The following is a 23,874-nucleotide window of genomic DNA, read 5'->3' as shown; positions in this document are numbered from 1 at the left end:
CTTGGAATAAAAAGAAAGAAGTTCTACACTTGGAAGCAAAAGGACAATAACTACCATCATAAAAATCCACAAAAACAGTGGACTGAAGGTTGCACCATGGCTGTGAGTTTCCTAGTTCTCTGCTGCTGCTATACCAGTGACGTGGGGTTCCCACAGACCTGGAAATTCCGACCCCTCTGTCTCAACCCAGAGCAAATCTAGATGTCCAGGTGAGAGTTCAGGTGATTTCCAAAGACTCATGTTATGTAAGGAAGCCACCAAGAAGAGCAAAGAGAAGGAGCCAGGGATGGCTCTTCCTCAGGGACATTTGACTTTCAGGGATGTGACTATAGAATTATCTGTGGAGGAGTGGAAATGCCTGAACCCTGAGCAGAGGGTTTTATACAGGAAGTGATGTTGGAGAACTATAGAAACCTGGAGTCTGTGGATAGCTCTTTAAAATCCATGATGGAGTTCTCATCAATAAGGCAAGGCAATACAAAAGGGTTCCATACAGGGACATTGGGAAGACATGAAAGTCATCACATTGAAGATTTTTGCATCCCAAAAATCAAGAAAGATATTCATGACTTTGAGTTTCAGTGGCAAGAAATCAAAAGAAATGACCATGAAGCACCCATGACAGAAACCAAAGAGTTAACTGGTAGTACAGACCAACATGACTAAAGGCACAGTGGAAACAAGCCTATTAAAGATCAACTTGGATGAAGCTTTCATTTACATCTGCCTGGACTTCACATATTTCAGACTGAAGGGAAAATTGGTAATCAAGTGAACCAGTCTATCAATGATGCTTCCTCAGCTTCAACATCCCACATAATTTCTCGTAGTCTCAAAACCCATATTTCTAATAAATATGGGAAGAATTTCCTCCATTCTTCATTATTCACACAAATACAGGAAGCACACATGAAAGAAAGCCTTTCCAATGTAATGAGTGTGGCAAAGCCTTCAATTATAGCTCACACTTGAGGAGACATCACATAACCTATTCAGGAGAGAAACAATATAAATGTGATGGATGTGACAAAGTCTTTCATCAGAAGCAATACCTTGCATGCCACCATTGAGTTCATACTGGAGAGAAACCTTACAAGTGTAATGAGTGTGGCAAGACCTTCAGTCAGAAGTCTTACCTTCAATGCCATAGACCTTATACTGGACAGAAACCTTACAAATGCGAAGAATGTGACAAAGTTTACAGTTGCAGATCACAACTTAAAACGCATAGGAGAATTCATACTGCAGGAAAAACCATACAAATGTAAGGCTTGTGACAAGGCTTTCTGGGATAATTCACGCCTTTCATGCCATAAGAGAGTTCATACTGGAGAGAAACCTTACACATGCAATGAATGTGGCAAGGTTTTTAGTAGAAAAACACACCTTGCACTTCATCAGAGACTTCATACTGGAGAGAAACCTTACAAATGTAAGATTTGTGACAAGGTTTTCTGGCATGTTTCATGCCTTGCACAACATCAGAGAGTTCATGCTGGAGAGAAATCTTACAAGTGTAATGAGTGTGGCAAGACCTTTGCTCGAAATTCAGCCCTTGTAATGCATAAGGCAATTCACACTGGAGAGAAACCATACACATGTAATGAATGTGGCAAGGCTTTTAGTAGAAGAGAAAACCTTGCACTTCATCATATACTTCATACTGGAGAGAAACCTTACAAATGTGAAGAATGTGACAAAGTTTACAGTTGCAGGTCATACCTTGAAAGACATAAAGGAATTCATAATAGAGAAAAACTATACAAATGTAAGGTTTGTGACAAGGCTTTCCGGAGGGGTTCATGCCTTGCACAACATCAGAGAGTTCATACTGGAGAGAAACCTTCTACATATAATGAATGTGGCAAGGTTTTTAGTCAAAAAGCAAACCTTGCATGTCATCATAGACATCATATTGGAGAGAAACTTTACAGTCTAATGAGTGTGGCAAGACCTTCAGTCAGAAGTCATTTCTTACAGGCCTTCGTAGACTTCATACTAGAGAGAAACATTACAAGTGTAATGAGGGTGGCAAGACCTTCACTTGAAATTCAGCCCTTGTAATTCATAAGGCAATTCATACTGGAGACAAATCTTACAAGTATAATGAATGTAGGAAAATTTTTAATCAACAATCAAACCTTGCACAACATCAGAGAGTTCATACTGGAGAGAAACCTTACAAGCCTGTAATGAGTGTGGCAAGACCTTCAGTTGGATGTCATCCGTTGTATGCCATCGTAGACGTCACACTGGAGAGAAACCTTACAAGTGTAATAAGTGTGGCAAAGCCTTTAGTGGGCAGTCCACACTTATTCATCATCAAGCAATCCACAGCATAGGGAAGCTTTACAAATGTAATAATTCTCACAAATTCTTCAGTCTTGCTACAACCTTTGCAAATCATTCGAGAATCCATAATGAAGAGAGATCTTACAAGTGTAGTAAATGTGGCAAATTTTTCAGACATCATTCATACCTTGCAGCTCATCGGTAAACTCATGCTGGGGAGAAATCCTACAAATGTCGTGATTGTGGCAAGGTCGTCGGGCAAGTTTCATATTATGCAAAACATAGGAGAATTCATACAGGAGAGAAACCTCAAGTGTGATGACTGTAGCAAAGTCTTGACTTCATGTTCACACCGCATTAGATGTCAGATAATCTATACTGGACAGAAATCTTACAAATGTCATATGTGTGGCAGTCTTCAGTCTGAGGTTAATCCTTGCAGAACATCAGAAAATTCATTTTTGAGAGAATTGTTCCAAATACAATGACTACAGAAAATCATAAAGCTTTAATTGACGTTAGAGCCTTCAGCATTGACTTGAGATTAAGTTGACTTAACATTGAGTTCAAACGTTAATTGATATTAAAATGTTTATGTTAAGAAGACTGGGGGCCAGGCGCGGCGGCTCACGCCTGTAATCCCAACACTGTGGGAAGCCGAGGCGGGTGGGTCACGAGGTCAGGAGATGGAGACCATCTTGGCTAACATGGTGAAACCCCGTCTCTACCAAAAATACAAAAAATTAGCCGGGCGAGGTGGCGGGCACCTGTAGTCCCAGCTACTCGGGAGGCTGAGGCAGGAGAATGGCGTGAACCCGGGAGGCAGAGTTTGCAGTGAGCCGAGATCCCGCCACTGCACTCCAGCCTGGGTGACAGAACGAGATTCCGCCTTAAAAAAAAAAAAAAAAAAAAAAGAAAAGAAAAGAAAAAAGAAGATTGGGCCGGGTGTGGTGGCTCACGCCTGCAATCCCAGCACTTTGTGAGGCCAAGGCAGGTAGATCACCCCCACGCCTGGCTACGGGAGGGTGGAGGCTGCTGTGGGGGCGGGGCCTGGTTAGAAGGGGCGGGGCCTTGAACAGGACTAGGGCTGGGCAAGAAGAAGGAGGCTGCCTGGGGTCCTGGCCAGACAGCAGGAAGGGGCGGGGCCAGAGCGTGATCGCCATCTTGGGGGCGAGGTCTGGAAGGGGTGTTGTTCTGAAGGGCAGGTCCTGGAGGGGGCGGGTCCTGGCTTTCTCCTCAGCCTGGCCCGGGATGTCGCCTGCTGTCATCCTCTTGCCCTCCAGGACTGTATTCTCCGGGTTCTGATTGGCGGATTGTTTCTGATGTGCGGTGATATTACCCCTAATATCACAGGGATGCTTCCTGTACGTTTTAAGTTAATATTTCAAACAATCGAAGGTAAAACAACATATTGTAGTGGGCCACCTGTACTGGACGCTGAATCGTTTTTCCTCTTAAGTTGAAAATGGTGTTAATGTAAAGCGCCTTGTTTCAGCAGGCAGAGTCACTCATCCTGCAGGGCGAGCTCCCCTCTTTTGGGGCAGGGCGGGGGAGAGGGGCAGGGACCTTGGTAAAGGAGTGGAGTGGGGCTCTGGTTCCAACAGGGACTGACAATTAGAATGGCTTATTAAATTAGGCAAGGTCCTGGGTTGTTTGAGTGGTTAATGGAAACTGAAAGGTGACATGCAAAACTGCCAATTACACAAAGGAGGTGAAGGAATATTTCATTTTTCATGGAAATAAAGTCAGGCCGCAGAGGGGGTGGCTCACACCTGTAATCCCAGCACTTTGAGAGGCCGAGGTGGGAGGATCGCTTGAGCCTAGGAGTTCTAGATCAGCCTGGGCAACATAGTGAGACCTCGTCTCTACTAAAAATCAGAAAAATCAGCCAGGTGTGGTGGTGCAAGCCTGTGGTCCCAGCTGCTGGGGGCGCTGAGGTCGGAGGATCGCTTGAGCTAGAAAGTTGGAGGCTGCAGTGAGCTCTGATCTTGCCACCACACTCCAGCCTGGACGACAAAGCTAGACCCCATCTCAAACAACCAACCAAATTAATAAGAGATATAATTCCTTTTTTAAAAATAAAAGAAGAGATTTTCTTTCCTTTTGTCTCTTTTCTTAGGACATTTATTTAGAAAATTTGTGAATGCATTTTCTCTGTCTTCTGAGTTTTTTTTTTTCTTTTTCTTTTTCTTTCTTTCTTTACTTTCTTTTCTTTCTTTTTTTTTTTTTTAACGGAGTTTTTCTCTTGTTACCCAGGCTGGAGTGTAAGGCACCATCTCGCCTTGCTGCAACCTCTGTCTCCCTGGTTCAAGTGATTCTCCTGCCTCCGCCTCCCAAGTAACTGGGATTACAGGCGTGAGCCACCATGACCGGCTAACTTTGTATTTTTTTTTAGAAACTAACTAAACCTTTTTTTCAGCTTAATGACCCAGGGATGTATTTCTGAAAAATTTGGGAGCTCTCTTTGAAAGACAAACAGCAAGGGAGAGAGTACCTTTATCTCAGTAGGAAATTAAATAATTCAAGCATCAAATAACTTCAAATTAAAGCTATGGACCTTTAGGTAGTTCTGAGCCTTGAGAGGAATGTGGCCATGTAACCTGATTCCAGTGGTATGCAGGCTCAACTTCTAAGAATTTTCCTGTAAATAACTAGGAAGACTAAGCAGCCCCAAAGATAAGACCACCTGGGATCATTGTTCCTTCTTATAGAGTGATAAAGTAACCTTCCTTGAAGTGTATTAATCTGTAACTAATCAAGTTGCTGCAACCTATGCACTACTCTTGAATGGAAAATGTCGTGATTCTACTAAGGTTTCTCTGTCTTTCCCTATGTGTGTGAAATCCTAATGTCTCTACTTTGGAACGCTGATCCCATTCATTTAGAGTTGATGTTTCCAGGTGGCTATTTCTAAGCTTTGTGTTCAAGAAATTCTATACACAATTGTAAAAAAAAGAAAAAAAGAAAATCCACAAAAGCATAAAACCCAGTGGTAGAGTAACAACACAAATAAGGAAAAGACTCAAATGTTACCACTACAGAAACCCACCAAACCACAATAAAACAATAAGAGAGAAATAAAGGAATAAAGGATATGCAAAACAACCAGAAATCAGTAAAATGGCAGGTACAAGTTCTCAAATATCAATAATAATCCTGAAAACTCTGAAATCTGATTAATAAATTTGGTAAAGATGCAGTATGCAGAATCAACATACAAAAATCAGTAGCACGTCTACACACTAACAGTAAACTAGCTGAAAAAGAAATTAGGAATGCAATTTCATTTTCAATAGCTCCAAAAATATATAAAGTACCTAGGAATAAATTTAACCTAAAAGGTAAAAGACTTCTACTACAAAAAAAAAAAAAAAAAAAATACTAAACACCGTTGAAAAGTTTATAGATGATACAAGCAAATGGAAAGACATCCCATACTCATGGGTCAGAAGTAACATCATTGAAGTGACCATACTACCCAAAGCAATCTAAAGATTTAATCAAAGCCTGTCAAAATACCAATGTCATTTTTCATAAAAATGGAATAAAGCAATTCTATAGTTTGTATGGAACCAAAAAAGAGCCCAAATAATCAAAGCAACACTAAGCAAAAAGAGCATAGCTGAAGGTATTACACTGTCTGACTTCAAAATATGTTACAAGGCCTTAGTAAACAAAACAGCATGGTATTAGCATACAAACAGACACATAGACTAAAGGAACAGAATAGAGAAACCAGAAATGAACCCACATTTTAGACCCAACTGATTTTTGACTAAGTACCAAGAGCATTCACTGGGATAAGGACAGTCTGTTCAAAAAATGGTGCTGGGAAAATTACATATCCATGTACAAAATAGAATTGAACCCCTATCTCTCGCCATATATAGAAATGAATGTGACATGGATTAAAACATTAAACATATATAATAAACTGTAATACTACTAGAAGCAAACATAGAGGAAACACATTGAACTATGCAAAGATTTGGAAGTCACAGCTAAGACCTCAAAAACACAGGAAACAACACCAAAAATAGACAAATGGGACCATATTACACTAAAAAGCTTCTGCAGAGCAAAGGAAACAACAGAATGGAAAGAAAAATCTATTGAATGTAAGAAAATATCTGCAAATCACTCATCTGACAAGTTACTAATATCCAGAATATACAAGGAACTCAAACAACTCAACAGGAAAAAAGTAAATAATCTCATCTAAAAAATTGTCAAAGGATGTGAATAGATAGATATTTCTCAAAATAATACATACAAATGACCAATGAGTATATTAAAAAACACTCAGCATCCCCAATCATCAGGGAAATGCATGTGAAAACCACAATGAGATATCATATTACTCAAGTTGGAATGATTATCATAAAAAGACAAAAAAAAAAAAGATGTATCCTGGCAAGAATGCAAAGAAAAAGGAACTATTATACCGTTGGTGGGAATATAAATTAGTACAGCCACCCTGGAAAACAGTATGGAGATTTCTTAAAAAGCTAAAAATAAAATTACCATTTTTTTTATGGGATTCAGCAATGGGATTCAGCAGTGGGATTCAGCAATCCTACTACTGAGTATTTACTGAAAGAAAAAGAAATCAGTATATTAAAGGGATACATGCACCCCCGTGATTACCACAGCACTACTCACCATAGCAAAGATACAGAATCAACCTGTGCTCATTAACAGATAAATGAATAAAAAAATGTGGCATATATACACAATGGAATACTATTTGACCATAAAAAGGAATGAAATCATTTTTTTTGTAGCAACATAGATGGAAGTGGAGGTGATTACATTAAGTGAAATCAGCCAGGCACAAAAAAATAAATGTCATATATTCTCATGTTCTCACTCATATGTGGAAATTTAAAAAGTTGATTTCATGGAGGTAGAGAGTAGAATTATACATACCAGAGGCTGAGAAGGATTGTGCATGATGATGGTAGATGAAGAGAGGTTTGTTAATAAGTATGAACATATGACTAAATAGTAGGAATAAATTCCAGTGTTTGATAACAGAGTAAGGCATCTATAGTTAACAGCAATGTGTTGTATATTTCACAATAGTTAGAAGGGAGAACTTTAAATGTTTCCAATACAGAGAAATGATAAATATTTGAGATTATGAATACAGCAAATACCTTCACTTGATTATTACACGATCTACTCATGTAATTAAATATCATATGTACCCCATAAATATGTATGAATATTATGTATTAAAACTACTGAAACAACTAGTAAAAATAAAATGTGTTTCATTTGGCATAGCAATTCTGATTCTAAGAACATGAATGAAAGACATACTCACATGTATATACAAAGAGGGAAATAAAATAATGCTCATTATAAAAAAAATTTCTTAACAAAACCAAATGAAAACAATATCATTACCCTTAAATGTATGGTATGTATTTCATAATACGGATGTACTATAAATTATTTAAATAATTATTTAAGTGTGCAGTACATCCATATTATGGAATATTATGCAGCTGTTAAAAATAATAAAGATAACATATTCTGTGATAGAGAAATATATCTAAGACTCTTGTTAAGTAAAAGAGCAAGGAAAGAAGGCATATAGTATAATATTATTTATGTAAATGTGTAGTTTTGTATATAAGTGTGGGCAAGCACATGTATAAATACAAAGAAAAATGAGTTATTGTATACATCAACATGTTAGCTTTGTTTATTACTTTGGGATAGAAAAAGTGGTGGGGGGATGAAAGCAAGAGAAAAGTCATGTTTTCTCAAAAGATATATTTCTTGATCTTCTTCAATAAAAGCATATTTATTTAATACTTCTGTGATAAATGCATTCACAAATAAAAAGAATTGTAATAAATGAAACTTCAAAAGGATCGAAAAGACTAATACATGAATATTTAGTATATTTTAGTCTATCTTCAGCTGTCCAAGGAGGGTTTAAAACAAGAAAAAATTCATATAAGGAAAAGATGAATAAATCTGAATATGTAAAAATTTAACATATTTTAAATTCTCCATGTAATAAAACACTGAAAATGAATTGAGAGTCCATTGACATCTTTAAAAAGCATTGTCATAGGTATGGAATTAACATCTTTTGTACTTAAACGTATCTTAGAAAACAGGAGAAAAGGCTTAGCAAATATTAAGGTAGAAGGCACAGGATATTTTCAAAGGAGAAAAGCAATTAACAATCATCAAATAGAAAGACTTAAACTTGGATAACAATCAAGAAAATGTGCATTAAAAAATCAACAAGATGCCATTTTATGTATCAAATTGAGAAAGAATGAATAATGTTTAAAAATAATTCTCTTAATGGAACTATAGTGAAACAGACTCAGTTGGTGGTGGTGGGAATGTAAGGTGATGGACATTTCTGGAGAACAATTTAACAATGGTTTAGAGAAACAACAAAAGGAAATATGTAGGGAGGTTAACAGTGATTATCCCTGGATGTTGGGCTTAGGAATCATCTGTTTTTTGTTACTTCTACTTAAAAAATATTTAAAAATTATTAATACCCTGAGTGTCCACAATAAAGGTCCTTTTAAGCAAATGGCCCTGCGTCTACTACACAGACTATTGTGTAACTCTGGGGTCGACTTACCAGAAGTTTCTGATTACTGGGTGAGTGTTCATTTTTATAATGAGACTGCAGAACACTGAATGGAGGATGGAACACAATCCCAACCAAATAACTCAACACTATAAAGTGAACAGGAGGAGGAATACTAGACTGTCACTGGTTGCTGCCTTTGGATGGTAAAAATGCCCAAGCCAATTCTTTCTACCTTTTGAAAATTCCTAAGTTACCCAAATAAGTGTATACTACATTTAATTTGACCCCAAAAAGTGCGTATAACTGAGATTGGGTATTTTTTTTTGGTGGGGGGGGGGGAAGATTGATCTAGATCTACAGGATATCTTATGTCCTCTGGTCATTTCAATCTATTTTCCATGTCTCAAAAATAGAACTTTCATTGTTTTATGTGCAAGAATTTCCAGTGTTTTGTTTGTTTTTTTTTTTTTTTAAAGATCCTGATACCAAGAAAGCATTTCTATTCTTCATCCCACATATTTCTTTTATTAATGTCTTCCCATGGTCTTTGAAATGTAATTTCAAAAGCTCAAAGAAGTCAACCTTCCTCCACGCAATAAAAGTTTGTGGTTCTTAAATAACTTTAATCTTAATACTTTTTACTTTTCTTTAAGGTACTCCCTTTCATATTAGCTGATTTGCTCCTCTTTTTCCCGCACGCTGCCTACAGAAATCCTACTTTAATGATACCACTGTTGGAACTTCAAAAGAAAGCCTCAGCACAATGGATTTATTCTTTTTCAGTTTAATTTTACTTGTTAAAGAAGTTTTCTTTAGCTACCAGGTTAAAAAAAAGGTAGAGCTGAGTTTTATTAAACCTTGTTCTACAGCCAAGTTTCAGTTCAGGTTCTTTGAACCAGATCTGCTATGACAGAGGTCAGTCGCTACTTTTTTTTAAGGATAATAACACACACACGCATTCTCTCTGTTTTTATTCTTATTCTTCCATTGAAGTTATTTCTGTGAAAGGGGATATATTCCTTATTCTCCTATAATACAGAATATTGCTCTAAAGTCCCTTAAATTAAATAAGATAAAACAAATGTGATAGCTTAAATAAAACCCAGCATAGATAATTAAATTAATTATCCACATACAGTTAAAGTTCAGAAAATAGAAATAAATACACACAAACTTAGAAGACTTGGTTTTATTAAGGACAATGAATAATGGGCCCCTGACCACTGAATAGTTTTGGAAATTTTCTGCTTATACTTTTGGTTATTTAATCCACTAACCACCCACTCCTGGCCACATCCTACAAAGCCGAGATGTGGTTCATGCATTTCTTTTTTTTAATTTTAAGTTCCGGGATACATGTGCAGAGCGTGCAGGTTTGTTACATGCAGAGCGTGCCATGGTGGTTTGCTGCAACTGTCAACCCGTCATCTAGGTTTTAAGACCCACAGGCGTTAGGAATTTGTCCTAATGCTCTCCCTCCCTTTACCCTCTATCCCCTAAAGAGGCCATGGTGTGTGATGTTCCCCTCCCTGCATTCATGTGATCTCATTGTTCAACTCCCACTTATGAGTGAGGACATGCGGTGTTTGATTTTCTATTCCTGTGTTAGTTTGCTGAGAATGATGGCTTTCACCTTTACCCATGTTCCTCAGCCATGCATTTCTTTTTAGTTTCATCTGATGCCATGTTACAATACACCCTCACCATGCTGTATGGTTACTAGCTCCTAAAATACACAACTCCTTTCAGATTCAAGGTATTTGAATTTGCAGTTTCCTGTACTGGGAATGTTTTTGTTTCTACTTCACCTAGGTGATTCCTTCTCATCTTTTAAGGATGAGAATATTCCAATCCAATAAACTGTTTTTTCCATAGTTATTTTTTACACTCTACTTAGTGTGTTTCTTTCTAAGCACTGATTACAATTTGTATTACATGTTTATTTATTTGGCTTCTTAGTGCCTGTTTTCCTCTCTAAACACTAAGAAGCAGGAAGAGATGAACAGTGTTAATAGACCACTAAGCATCTAGCACAAACTTAGCATACAGCGCGCCGTCAATAAACATTAGGTAGGCGAATGATCAAATATAAATAAATAAAAACACGCAAACAACCCACACTAATGAGAGCACACCTCGAGGGCTCTTCTGTAATGAGCCATGATTTAAAGATTTTATAACAATTTTTTTTATTTGTCTTTTTCCTGCGTGTGTATTCAAGCCTAAAGCAATATATCATAATTAAGGGAGGCAAAAAAAGGGCAGAGAGTCACAGAATATTAAGGTAGAAAGGGGTTTGAAATGTCTCAGTCTAACCTTTTACTCTTTACTAGAGCCTAGAAGAAGGTGGCTCCAGGCAACATTCTGTCTTAAATAAAACACAAGAATACGTGCCTCTATGCAGCAGTCCTAAAAAACAAATTCAGAAGAGAAGAACTAGGAGTTATCTCCCAGAAGGGTGTTCAAAGGCCAAAGGTGAGTTAAAAGTAACAGAGAATGAGCTGAAAAACAGTGAATTCTAAAATATTCTCTTTGTTCCAGCCCTGCCTGTCTCTCGACCCACAGCCTACTCTCTCCCCCTCACTCACTGAATTCCTGCTACAGTCGCATTTTCTCAGTCATTTCAGGGGGTCAGACTCTTTCTCAAATTTGTTTTTTGTTATTTTTGCTACCTGGAAGAATTTTCCTTTTATTTAACCAGGTGACTATCGTACCATACAATCCTCACTTTAAAACATCACCTTTGGGAAAGTAAATCGGGTACCTTTGTTTTATTCTGCTGCAGCCCCCATAATTTTCTTAGACAGAATCTATAGTAATTGTTACTCATGTAGTGTTTTGTTTCTGTCTCACTACTTGACTTCAGCGCCAGTCGGGTACATATTTGCATCTATTTTCTCACAATTCTGGAGCTAGAGGTCCAAAATCAAAGTGTCAATAGGTGGGTTTCTTCTGAGGCCTCTCTCCTTGGCTTGCAGGCGGCCTTCTTCTCTTCAAGTGGGCGCATGGTCCTCTCTCTGTGTGTGTCTGTATCCTAATCTACTTTCTTATGAGGACACCAATAATATTGGATTAGAGCCCATTCTATTGACCTTGGTTTAACTTAATTGCCCCTTTAAAGACCCTGTCTCTAAATATAATTGTATTATGTGGCACCAAGTGTTAGGATTTCAACAGATGAATTTATAAGAGGTAGAGAGGGAGACATAATTGAGCTTATAAAACCATTATATTCTCAATGCCTTCCTCAGAGCTTGGCACATAGTAGCTGCTTTTACAAAAGATATATTTATAAAATACATGACTAATTTAGTGCAGTGTTTCTTTGTTAAATTAGAAGACATGAGAAACAAACTACTTTAGATCATGTCTTTTATAATACCTTAAATATTAAACAATAATATTTTTCTGAAAGATTCAGGTAGGTTTCTATTAAATAAACACCTCAATAAGGGATAATCCAACACAACTTTCAGCCAGAGGAACAAGAGATTGATCTTGAAGCTAAAATTTATGCATGATTTCAAAGAATCAGATGTTTTAAAGTACAATGTTTAGTCTTAGTTTCATCGGGCATGTGAAGAGTTTTTAAAATGCATCTTAGGCCAGGCATGGTGGCTCACGCCTGTAATCTCAGCACTTTCAGAGGCCGAGAATTCAAGATCATCCTGGCTAACACAGTGAAACCCTGTCTTACTAAATATACAAAATTAGGTGGGCGTGGTGGAGTGTACCTTTAATTTCAGCTACTCGGGAGGCTGAGGCAGGAGAATCGCTTGTACCCAGGAGGCAGAGGTTGCAGTGAGCCGAGATGGTGCCATTGCACTCCAGCCTGGGCAACAGAGTGAGACTCCATCCAAAAAAAAAAAAAGCATCTTCCTTATAAATTAAGTCATTCCGCTAAAAATCTATGAAGTAGATACATTTAGATTTGGCTTTTGTTAGTTCAATAATCAGATAATCTCGTTATGGTCATGGTTAAATATATCTATACATGTGTTAAAATTCATAGAACTGCACATCAGAAATGAGATTTCTTCATAGCTTTGTCCCTGTTTTAGAATAATTATGGGAACAACCATAAATATTAATTCCTATTTAATATGTATGTACTCTGGAATCCCGAGGTGTGAATAGCAATATCTTATTACACAAACTAGAGTATTCATTAAGTGCTTTTGGATAATCTTTAGAGAGTACATTAAAATTCACATATTACTATGCATATGAGTAGTCTGCCGAACTTAAAGAAGTATTTCAGAAATAAGAAGTGAATACCTTCCTGGAGTAAAAACTTATTAATCAAAACATTCAAATGAATATCAGCATGAAAGAAAAGAAGGTCAAGTGATTACGTGGAGGTGAATTTCTTAACAATAAACTCAAGAGAAAGATATTTTAATACAAGAGAGATATTGTGCTTCATAATTGCAGAATTCCACAGTACTTTAGTTGTGTCAATGCAGTTTACCTCTAAGTGCTTTGTTGCCGCTACTGTTCTTCTTTTCATTGTTATTTTGTTCTGTTTGATTTTGACTTGTTTTTATGCTAGCAAGGCATTTACATATTTTTGTGACACATAAGAAAAGAGACCTTTTGAAAAGTGCAACTACTATGAATTTTGATTATTTCAATGCTCTTTTTATTTTTAAACTATTATATAATACAATTCACTTTTTTCTTCTGATGTGCAGTTCTATGAATTTTAACAAATGTATAGATACATTTAACCATGCCCATAATGAGATTAAAACCAGTTCCATCACCCTAACAAACCTCCCTTGTGTCATCCCTTTATATTTACACCCTTCCCTCCAACCCAACTCCTGGCACACAATGATCCTCCACTACAGTTTTGCCTTTTTGACAATGTAATGTAAATGTAAACATATAATATTTAGCTTTTTGAGACTGGATCCTTTATTCAGTATACTGCCTGTGAGATCCATCCAAGTTGTTGCATGTATCCATAGTTCTTCCATTTTTATTGCTGCATAATATTCTATTTATTTACTTTATTTACTACAGTTTATTTATTCATTCTCCCATTGAAGAACATTTGCTTGTTTTCAGTTTTTGGCAATTATGAATAGACTTGCTATAAACATTCCTATACAGTTTTTTTGTGAAAACAAATGTTCATTTATCTAAGATAAATGCCTAAGAATGAGACTTCTGGCTCATATGATAGATGTATATTTAAATTTATAAGAATCTATCAAATTATTTTATAGAGTGACTATGTAATATTCCATTCTCATCAGCAATGCCTTAGAGTTCCAGCTGGTTTACATCCTCACTGGAACTTACTGTCAGTATTTTTTTTACTTTAATCATTCTGATGGTAAGCACAATAGTTACTCATCCTAGTTTTTTTTTTTTTTTTTTTTTTTTTTAAGACAGAATTTAGCTCTTGTTGCCCAGGCTGGAGTGCAATGGTGTGATCTCGGCTCACTGCCACCTCCGCCTCCCGGGTTCAAACAATTCTCCTGCCTCAGCCTCCCTGGTAGCTGGGATTACAGGGATGTACCACCAGGTCCAGCTAAATTTGTACTTTTAGTAGACAGGGTTTCTCTGTGTTGGTCAGGCTGGTCCCAAGCTCCCAACCTCAGGGGATCCGCCCACCTCAGCCTCCCAAAGTGCTGGGATTACAGGCGTGAGCCACCGTGCCAGGCTTCATCCTAGTTTTATGTAGTATTTTCCTAAAGGTGAATAATGTTGAAAGCCCTTTCCTTTACTTATTTACTATTCTTTTATTATTTGTGTTAAAATGTTTGCTCAAATCCTTTGCCTATTTTTCAATTTTGTTGTTTATTTTCTTACCTTTGAGTTTTACTATTTTTATATTGTTTGTACCAATATTTTGGTAGTTATGTAATTTGCTAATATTTTCTTTCATCTCGTAGTGTGCCTTTCAATTCTTTTAAAATGTTTTCTGCAAAGTAAATTTCAGTGAGATTCAATTTATCATTTTTATGAACCATAATTTTGGTTATCTAATCATTTTTTGCCTAGCCTCATCCCACAAAGATTTGTCTCCTAAATTTTCTTCTAGAAGTTTTATAGTCTTAGGTTTTATATGTATAATCCATTTTATTTAATTTGTATATAGGTGTGAGGCTTAGCTTGAGATTTATTGTTTTGCAGATATAGGATCCATTCTTCCAACACTATTTGTTAAACTGTCTAGCTTTTCTTCACTGATTTCCTTTTGCACCTTTGCCAAAAATCAGTTATTCATAGTTGTGTGACTCTGTTTTTGAACTATCCATTATGTTTCATTAGTCTTTGTTTCTATCTCTTTGCCAGTACCACAATGTTTTAATTAGTGTAGTTATTTATAAAAAGTCTTAAATCAGGCAGTAGGATTTCTCCCAGTTTATTGTTCTCTTACAAAATTATTATAGTTGTTACAGTTTCTTTACCTTGCTATACAAATTTTAGAATCCTCTTATGAATATATGCAGAAATACCTGATAGGATTTTGATTAGTATTGTGTTAAATGTATAAATCAATTTGAAGATAATTAATATTTTACTATATTGAATATATACATCCACTAACATAGTAGGTTGCCATTAGGTTTCATTTTATTTCTTTCATCAGAATTTTGTAATTTTCAGCACACAGATTCTGTACATGTTGTGTTAGATATATACTTAAGGATTTCATCTTTTATTGTAATTGGTTTGGCATTTTCTTTTAAATTTTGGCTTCTAATTGTACATTACTAGTATGTAAACATACAATTGACTGTTGTGTGTTCATTTGACATTCTGTGACTTTGCTAAACACAATTATTAGTTGTAGGAGATTTTTTTTTTCCTATAAATTCCTTGGTATTTTCTGTATACACACACACACACACACATATATATACATATACACACATATTTATATATACACACATATATATAGTCACATTGATTGCAGAATAAACAGTTTTCTTTCTGCCTAATTTTTATGTTTATTATTTATTTTCTTGCCTGATTGCACTAGCTAAGACCACTGGTACTGTGTTAAGAAGAATGGTAAAAGTGAGTATTTTTGCCATCTCAACCTTAAAGGGAAAGCATTCAGATACTTTTTAATAAGCTAGCCACTTTTGGTGTATCAGCCTGTGTAAAAGAAACCAGTAAGTAGTTTTTTGTTTGTTTGCTTGTTTGTTTTTGAGACAGTCCCGCTCTGTTGTCAGGCTGGACTGCAGTGGCGCAATCTTGGCTCACTGCAACCTCCACCTCCCAGGTTCAAGCAATTCTCCCTGCCTCAACCTCCTGAGAAGCTGGGATTACAGGCGCCTGCCACCATACCCAGTTAATTTTTGTATTTTTAGTAGAGGTAGGGTTTCACAATGTAGGCCAGGCTGGTCTCGAACTCCTGACCCTCAGGTTATCCACCCGCCTTGGCATCCAAAATGTTGGGATCACAGGCATAAGCCACCATGCTATCTGTCTTTTTTTTTTTAATTTTTATTTTTTCAGGTAAGACTCTGTCTACAAAGTAGGGCTGCTGTGGTTGACATCCTTTTCATCTCATTAAGATGACACCCTGAGTTCCAACCCTTTCCTCCAGCCCTCTCTGGGGAAGGAAAGAAGAAAATACAATCAAGTGACCAAAAGTCCAAAAGTGGTTATTGTCTGCCACAAAACACATCTCTTTTGAGAGCAACGACATTCACATTCAAAGAGCCTTCTATCTGGGATCAGCATTGTTTTAACCTGTAATTTGGGTTCATATCCTTTCCTTTTAGTCTACAAACTACAATGAAAAGTTCCTTCTCTTTTAAATGTCTTGCATTAGAGGTTTCTTAATTCTTTTAAACTGTCCAGATCATCTAAACATGATTAATAAGCCACAGAAAATAATTCTGGAACAAATATCAACACACATGAACAGAATACATGAGGTGCATGCTTATATATGTATGCTATGTTATACACTTGTATGCATATTAAATACATGATGTGCATTTTTATATATATGGATACAATTGGATAAACTCCTCTTAAAACTGATAAGCAATTAATAATGCTTAATACTAATAGGTCTCTCAAATGGAACTCGAGAAAAATCAGGACGATTTTAATGAAAAAAGAAAGCACATACTGTAATAATGTTGACTTTCTATTCACATCCCAGAATTATGTTAAAGACTCAGAAGATAATAGGTGTAAAGACTCTTAAAATCCTTAGAGAAAGTTTTGTGTAAATATTTTTTTGTATTTGCATACCCATATGTATGCTAATAACAAGGTTTCTCTGGAGATGCTTTCCTGCCAGGGGCACTATATTTTAAAGATGATATCAAGCTACGTTTATCATGTGAGAAAAACAAGCAACTTTGGTGTAGCAAGAGGAATAATATACAAGCTCAAAAATAAAGTCATAGAAGGAAAAATGATGCATGATCTCAATAACATTTTACATTCTTATTGCACATTTCATCTTAAAGACCAACAAAATGTTCCAACTAATCATAAATGCAGGAGTTATTCAACCTCCTGTCTTAAGAAATTGTCTCAGGGATAGAAGACAGTAACTATCTTTAAACCCACCCAGCCACCTAGTTCAATGACTTAGGATAGAAAGTCAAAATCTCAAGTAAGTTTATTGACTTTTCACGTATCATGTCAATCAGAGCTTGAGTCAAAGTGGGTAAACTGACCCAAGAAAGTAATCAAAATCTACACATTAAATTTGCACATCTGTATACATACATCTTGTTTTTAACAAACAAAAACGAAATTTACACAATTTAGTTGCTCATTGCTGTCTTTTTTATATAGGCATTTTATCACAAATGTCTAATATTGTGAGCAAAAGAGTAAAAGAGAGATAATTGAGATCTCTTTCATAGTTAGCCTAACTTTTTTATGGGGGAAAGAGGTGATGATTTTTTCCATAAGATTTCCTAACCCATGGAGAATATGAGTCTTCTGCAGTCTATCTATTGCAAAGCTTCCCATCTTAAGTGAAATAGCATCCTCCTTCAGGCATGTTGTTGCTAGGTTACTATTAAATAGAATTACTGTTGTGCAATATATTCATAAAGGAAGAGTCTGGAGATAAGTAAGAAAATAATTATAATAACTTTGTCATGTTTATGCAACTTGATGCATTAATATATATCCAAAGGCATTATTTAGGGAAGGGAAACAAGGTAGATTTATTTTCCATTTTGAATATTCTTAGTGATTCATTGAAAGTCTCTCATGTACCCCAAACACCTTGAAAGCATTTCAATTAAAGAGGATAATTAATCCACAATTCCAGAATTTCTCATAATCAGTATTGTAGCTGATTGGCACAAATGCTGTCATTAAACAGGGGAAAGTTACAAATGTTAGATTTAGAGGGAATTTTGAGTTATATTTATTCTAGTCTATAACTATTACAAAGAAATGCAAAATACCCCAGTTCAGGGATTTATTAATGAAGAGTTCCATCAAATATCGCATCTTCTACCAATGGTTTTGTGGGGCTGATACTTTTACTTACCCTTGTTATAAAAACCAACCATCATTTGTGCATTAGAATCACTTGACAACTTTTTTAAACATGAGATGCCCAAGCCAAAAATGTGTAGATGGAGCCTGGCATCCATACATCCATATGTTTTAAAAGCTGCATTGCTAAATTTGATAAGCAACCAGAGTAGAGACCTGCAGGTCTGTAGACTACTGAACAGCATGTTAATCCTCCAGAAGGTTTACAAATGAAAGGGTGGAGGCACATATAACTTTAAGATTATGCATCAGTTGTGTTAATAATACTAGAATATCAGGATCATGATGTATAATTTACACTCTAGAAGAACAATTTTAACTAAATTTATGTCTTATACTAGGCCTCTCAAATCTTTCTCATTTGCACTCCAGAAATTATACTGCTTTAGAAAAAAATAAAATGATACAGTGAGCAACTAACTCCATCTGCAAATTTTTAAAAATAAAATTAGAACCAAATTACACCTCTGAAGTGTAAGCGCTGGATTTGGACATTCTTGCCAGTGAAGGGTAAGATATAAGACCTGGCAGGAAATGGAAAATAGAATTTTTTTCCACTTACCACTTTATAAAAGTGACTGTAAAATGCGCAAAATCACCATTGACATTCAGGCAATTCCCGAAAAATAGGTTTGAGTAGGATTAAATATGAATTGAACTAGGTGAATTATGCGTGACCAAAAAAATAATGCAAAATGCTGTAGAGTACACTGATTATTTTTTTCTGAAATCTATTTCGCTAGATTGATGGTTCAGTGAATAAGAACAAATGTTTTTATTTTTTTCTCCATTTCGCAAAAGAAGTTTTATTTCATGCCGCATCATAGACACCTAGGCTAACTAACATAGCTGTTGATATCCTTCGTTTTAAGAAAACTCAGAAAACTGGAGAGCTGGTAGGATTTTCAACAATTGAAAGAGAAATCACTTCAAATTTCTACTTTTGCTATTCTTCATACTTTTTACCTCCAAGCTGAAATGCAGCAAGCTAAAGACCAAGCTTTTACTCTAATTCTTCAATGGGAGCAATCAGCCTATTACTTAATTCTCCTTGCCTTTCCTCCCCATGTCAGCCTCAGGTAGACCAGCTCTCTGTCTCTGGAGAAGGGCAAAATCGACTTGGGGCCTCTCAGAGAAGCCTCTCATTCCTGCAATCCTCAGGTAAAGGCTTTATCGTCTACAGCTGAGCCCCAGCCTTGCTACCTTGTTCTTACCGTTTACAGGTGATTCCCAAAATCTGCGATAGAATTTTAGCATAAATCAATGAGTGAGGAACTTGTGAAAACTGAGTATCTATGATAGGTAATACTTTCTAACAGGGCGTTATCTATCTTTCAGAGTTTATTATCAGTATTAAATTTTCAGATGTATGTAAATGCATAGAAAAATATGAAAAGATAATCTACCTAACTGATAATAGTGATTATCTCTGGGAAAGTGAGATTAAGGTTGGAGATTAAAGCGATCTTTAGTTGTTCTATAGTATTTTAATTTTGTATAATTAATTTATAGTTTATGATATTTTAATTTTATTCAAAAAACTAATATGAATTTAATGCATGGTTAACATTTAAAACATTTCAAAAGCATTCTATAGAATATGTTATAAAATAGAGACTCCATTGCTGTAAACCTTGCCGATGCAAAGGTGATTCCCTCTCTCTCGAAATGGGAATGCTCCTATTATGATTGATTCTAGTCAGAAATATAATGTTCTGGGTCTACTAACCCAAAAGACTAAATATTGTATTATTGATTTTAAAACTCTGTTCATCAATGGAGGGAGTAAGAGGAGGGTAAAGAACTCTCCATTTCTACGCCCAAGATAGACATCTCTGAACTTGCACACACTTTCAAAACCCTTCTCTGGCCGGGCACGGTGGTTCATGCCTGTAACCCTAGCACTTTGGGAGGCCGAGGTGGGTGGATCAAGAGGTCAGGAGACTGAGACCATCCTGGCTAACACGGTGAAAGCCCATCTCTACTAAAAATACAAAAAAATTAGCCGGGCGTGGTGGCGGGTGCTTGTAGTCCCAGCAACTTGGGAGGCTGAGGCAGGAGAATGGCCTGAACCCGGGAGGCGGAGCTTGCAGTGAGCTGAGATCGTGCCACTGCACTCCAGCCTGGGCGACAGAGCGAGACTCCGTCTCAAAAACAAACAAGCAAACAAACAAAACAACAACAACAACAAAAAGGAACAGAAACAAAACAAAACAAAACCCTTCTCAATACAGTGCTCCAGATGGCCACTATTAGTCTATATGTGTTGGTTCATACTACCTGATAAAGTTTTCTCTGGAAGCAATGGTGTCATAATATAATATACACTAAACTTCTGTACTGCATCTCCTTAAACGGGGGGATATGAGAATAGTTCAGTGAGCTTTCTAATATACACATTCATAAGCTCCTATGCTAGAAAATTGATTTTGTAGAAATAAGATGGAATCTTAACATGCATGTGTTAAGTACAAAACTTCCAGCTTATTCTGATAGATTGGTTGTGAATTTCAGGGTAGTATAATTAACATTATATATTTACAAATATTGATGTCAGTGTAGGCCTATTACATGTAACTTCAGATGACCTGGGTTGGAGTTCTGATCCTAGAACTTATTAGTCAGAATTCTGACCTTGGGTCATCATAGAGTCACTCCAAGATTTAGTTTCTTCGTTGACAAAATGGGATTACTTACGTTGCCTCTATTTCTCATACTTACCACAATGCAAAAGGATCCCTGGTTTGGCCATATCTGTTGGTGGGACTGTGGAAAAATCACTTCACCTCTGGGTCCTCAGTTTATTCATCTTTGAAAGTTGGATGGTTCAGCTAGATCCGTGATTCTCAATCTCTATTCTGAATCGAGCCCTCAGGGGTGAAGTAACCTGGGGAAATGGAACATAACATGTAACCAGGAATAAGATCTCTAGCCCTCTTCCCCCACAGGAGCCACAGTGTAATATGCTTTCATACTGGATATTTATGTGAGGTTCTTTTTCAGCCAAATATATCTTAAAACACCAATCAAGATAATCTCTGAGGTCATATCAGCTCAAAATTCTTTGAATCTAATTCACAAGATTATTCAGTTCAAATTAGATAATGTTTGTTAGTTTGGCTTGTAAAATGAAAAGCTATCAAGCTGAGTGGCCTTGAAAGTTTTATATTATGAGCTAAAATTTCCTGAGCTTCCTAAATGGACTAACCTCTGTACTTTTTTTTTTTTCTTGTCAGTATTAGCTTAATTCCTCTTGCCCTTGCACCCTTATGCTGCTCATAAATGGACCCACCCTTTCCTGATCACACCCTTTCACCAGTTTCCCTGCTTCCAACCAAATGCAGACATCAGCCAATTTCAGCAGAAGTAGAGCACATGTTTGTAGTCACCCCCTTCTCCTTTTCCATCTGGCAGTGCCTAGGAACAGCCACGTATCAACCTTAGAATATGGATGTTTAAGGAAGATTTCTGAGTTTCCCTATTAACCGTCTCAACCTCTGCTCAAAATTGAATCTATGGCAGGCAGCACTTCCTTGAATAACATAGCTGAGCAAAAAGTTTTGTCTTGACAATCGGGTCTCTTCAGAGTCTAACTCAACTTGCTCTTCTCACACCTTATTCATATACCCATAGATGTGTCACTCCTGAAGGTTCTCAACATGAAAATGCTCAAGTTTGAATCTAGCCATTTCACACTGATAGTCACACACATGAATTAGTAATTTCACACTGATAGTCACACACATGAAGTTCAACAACAACTTAATTCATAATGTGCCTAGTTTCGCTAGCATGGAAACTCATGAAGAAGTCAGCTATATAAGATTACTATAGATGCCATGCAGTCAATAGAAAGATAAAGGTCTGTGTGGTGTATTATGAAGTATGGGGCATCCTTATCTAATTCATATGCTCCAGGTAGGTATCATGGAAACATACGTTTATTCATGAAAACTAAATAAGACTTAGCCAAATAAAGAGAATTTGGAAGGGTTTTCTCCACTGAGAAAATAGCATCAACTATAAAGCAGTCAAAACTGCAGTTTGTTATTACTAAAGCATAATATGTGAAGTCTGTACAGAATGACTGAAAACATAGTTGAAGAACAAGAATGTGTCTTGGAAGGGGTTTGTGCTAACACTAAAGCTTTTGGACTTTATTCAGTAAGTTATAAGACAACCATTGATGCGTTTTAAGCAGAGACGTGATCTACTTCCACAAATTCTGCTTAGTTTTACGTATGTCTTGAAATGGTTTGTTTGGGTAAACCTCTGCTTCTAATTTGCTATTTACATTTGCACATCAGAAGAGTTTTTTATGGAAAAGTACATGTAAATTATATGAGACCAGTGCTGTAAATGTAACTACTCTGAAAACATTTTGCAATTACTACTGTGGAATATTTTAAAGCATATATGTTTACATTGAAATCCAGATTCCTAAATGTTAACCTATCTCTGAATGTTTGCAATGATTCCATCTTGGCAAACACATAGCTCATGTATCGAGGCTTACATTTTACTGACACTGGCTTAACAAGGCACTAGAGGCTCTAGTTTACATTTCTCCATAAAACGTTGTTACAGTTATGCAGATCTGTTCCTGCGGCTGCCATTGCTCTACCTAATTATTTTTTCCGTACTCATTTGAGTGTTTTGATTTTTTTTCCAACATATTATCAGCTTCGAAGTGTTCTGAGGTCCCCTTACACATTTGTGATATTTCTCTAAACTAGATTCTAAAATGTGACAGTTGGCTATCTTTTATGAGGCAGTTTGGAATTTTTGGATTCTCTGCACTTGGAGGTTGAATCGGTGGCATCTTCAGTATCCTCTTGGGTGTATTAGTAGGAAGGAGATGATAAAAGTCTAGCCTAGTTCTTCTTGTCCTTGTCCTTTTATGTTCTTTATTTCTCCGGGCCAGCCCCTTTTGCACATACTTTTGAATCATGTAAAACAAGAGTGATCCAAATTATTTGCTCCATTTCATTTCTACATAATGAGTTCTGATATTTTTTTCCCATTTCCATTTAAGGCTATCTCAGCAGAGAAGGAATGTATTTCGGTTCTGATCTTTAACACTGAAAGACCGGCAACACACAAACATCACACTCTTCTAGACAATGTACTTCATTTTTATTTTTATTTTTTTGAGATAGTCTCGCTCTGTCACCCAGGCTTGAGTGCATTTGCACAACCTTAGCTCACTGCAACCTCCACCTCCTGGGTTCAAGTGATTCTCCTGCCTCAGCCTCCGGAGTAGCTGGGATTACAGGTGCGTGCCATGACCCCTGGCTAATTTTTGTATTTTTAGGAGAGATGGGGTTTCACCATGTTGGTCAGGCTCGTCTCGAACTCCTGACCTCGTGATCCACCCGCCGTGGCCTCCCAAAGTGCTGGGATTATAGGTGTGAGCCACCGTGCCTGGCCTAGACCATGTATTTAAAACAGTATCTGAGTAGTAGGAGTAGTAATAATTACAACAACAATAATAATGGCTA

At 36.6% G+C, this 23,874-nt stretch overlaps 1 pseudogene; it reads left to right on the top strand.

Annotated features, from left to right (window-relative positions):
• Positions 1-238: 238 nt before the first annotated feature.
• On the top strand, positions 239-2,497 carry LOC105476906 (zinc finger protein 816 pseudogene; annotated as a pseudogene).
• The last annotated feature ends 21,377 nt before the right edge of the window (positions 2,498-23,874 follow it).

The sequence above is a fragment of the Macaca nemestrina genome, chromosome 17 (assembly GCF_043159975.1).
Source record: "Macaca nemestrina isolate mMacNem1 chromosome 17, mMacNem.hap1, whole genome shotgun sequence".
In the NCBI taxonomy this organism is placed as follows: Eukaryota; Metazoa; Chordata; class Mammalia; order Primates; family Cercopithecidae; genus Macaca; species Macaca nemestrina.
The sequence above is the reverse complement of the archived record's forward strand: the minus strand, read 5'-3'. Positions and strand labels throughout refer to the sequence as shown.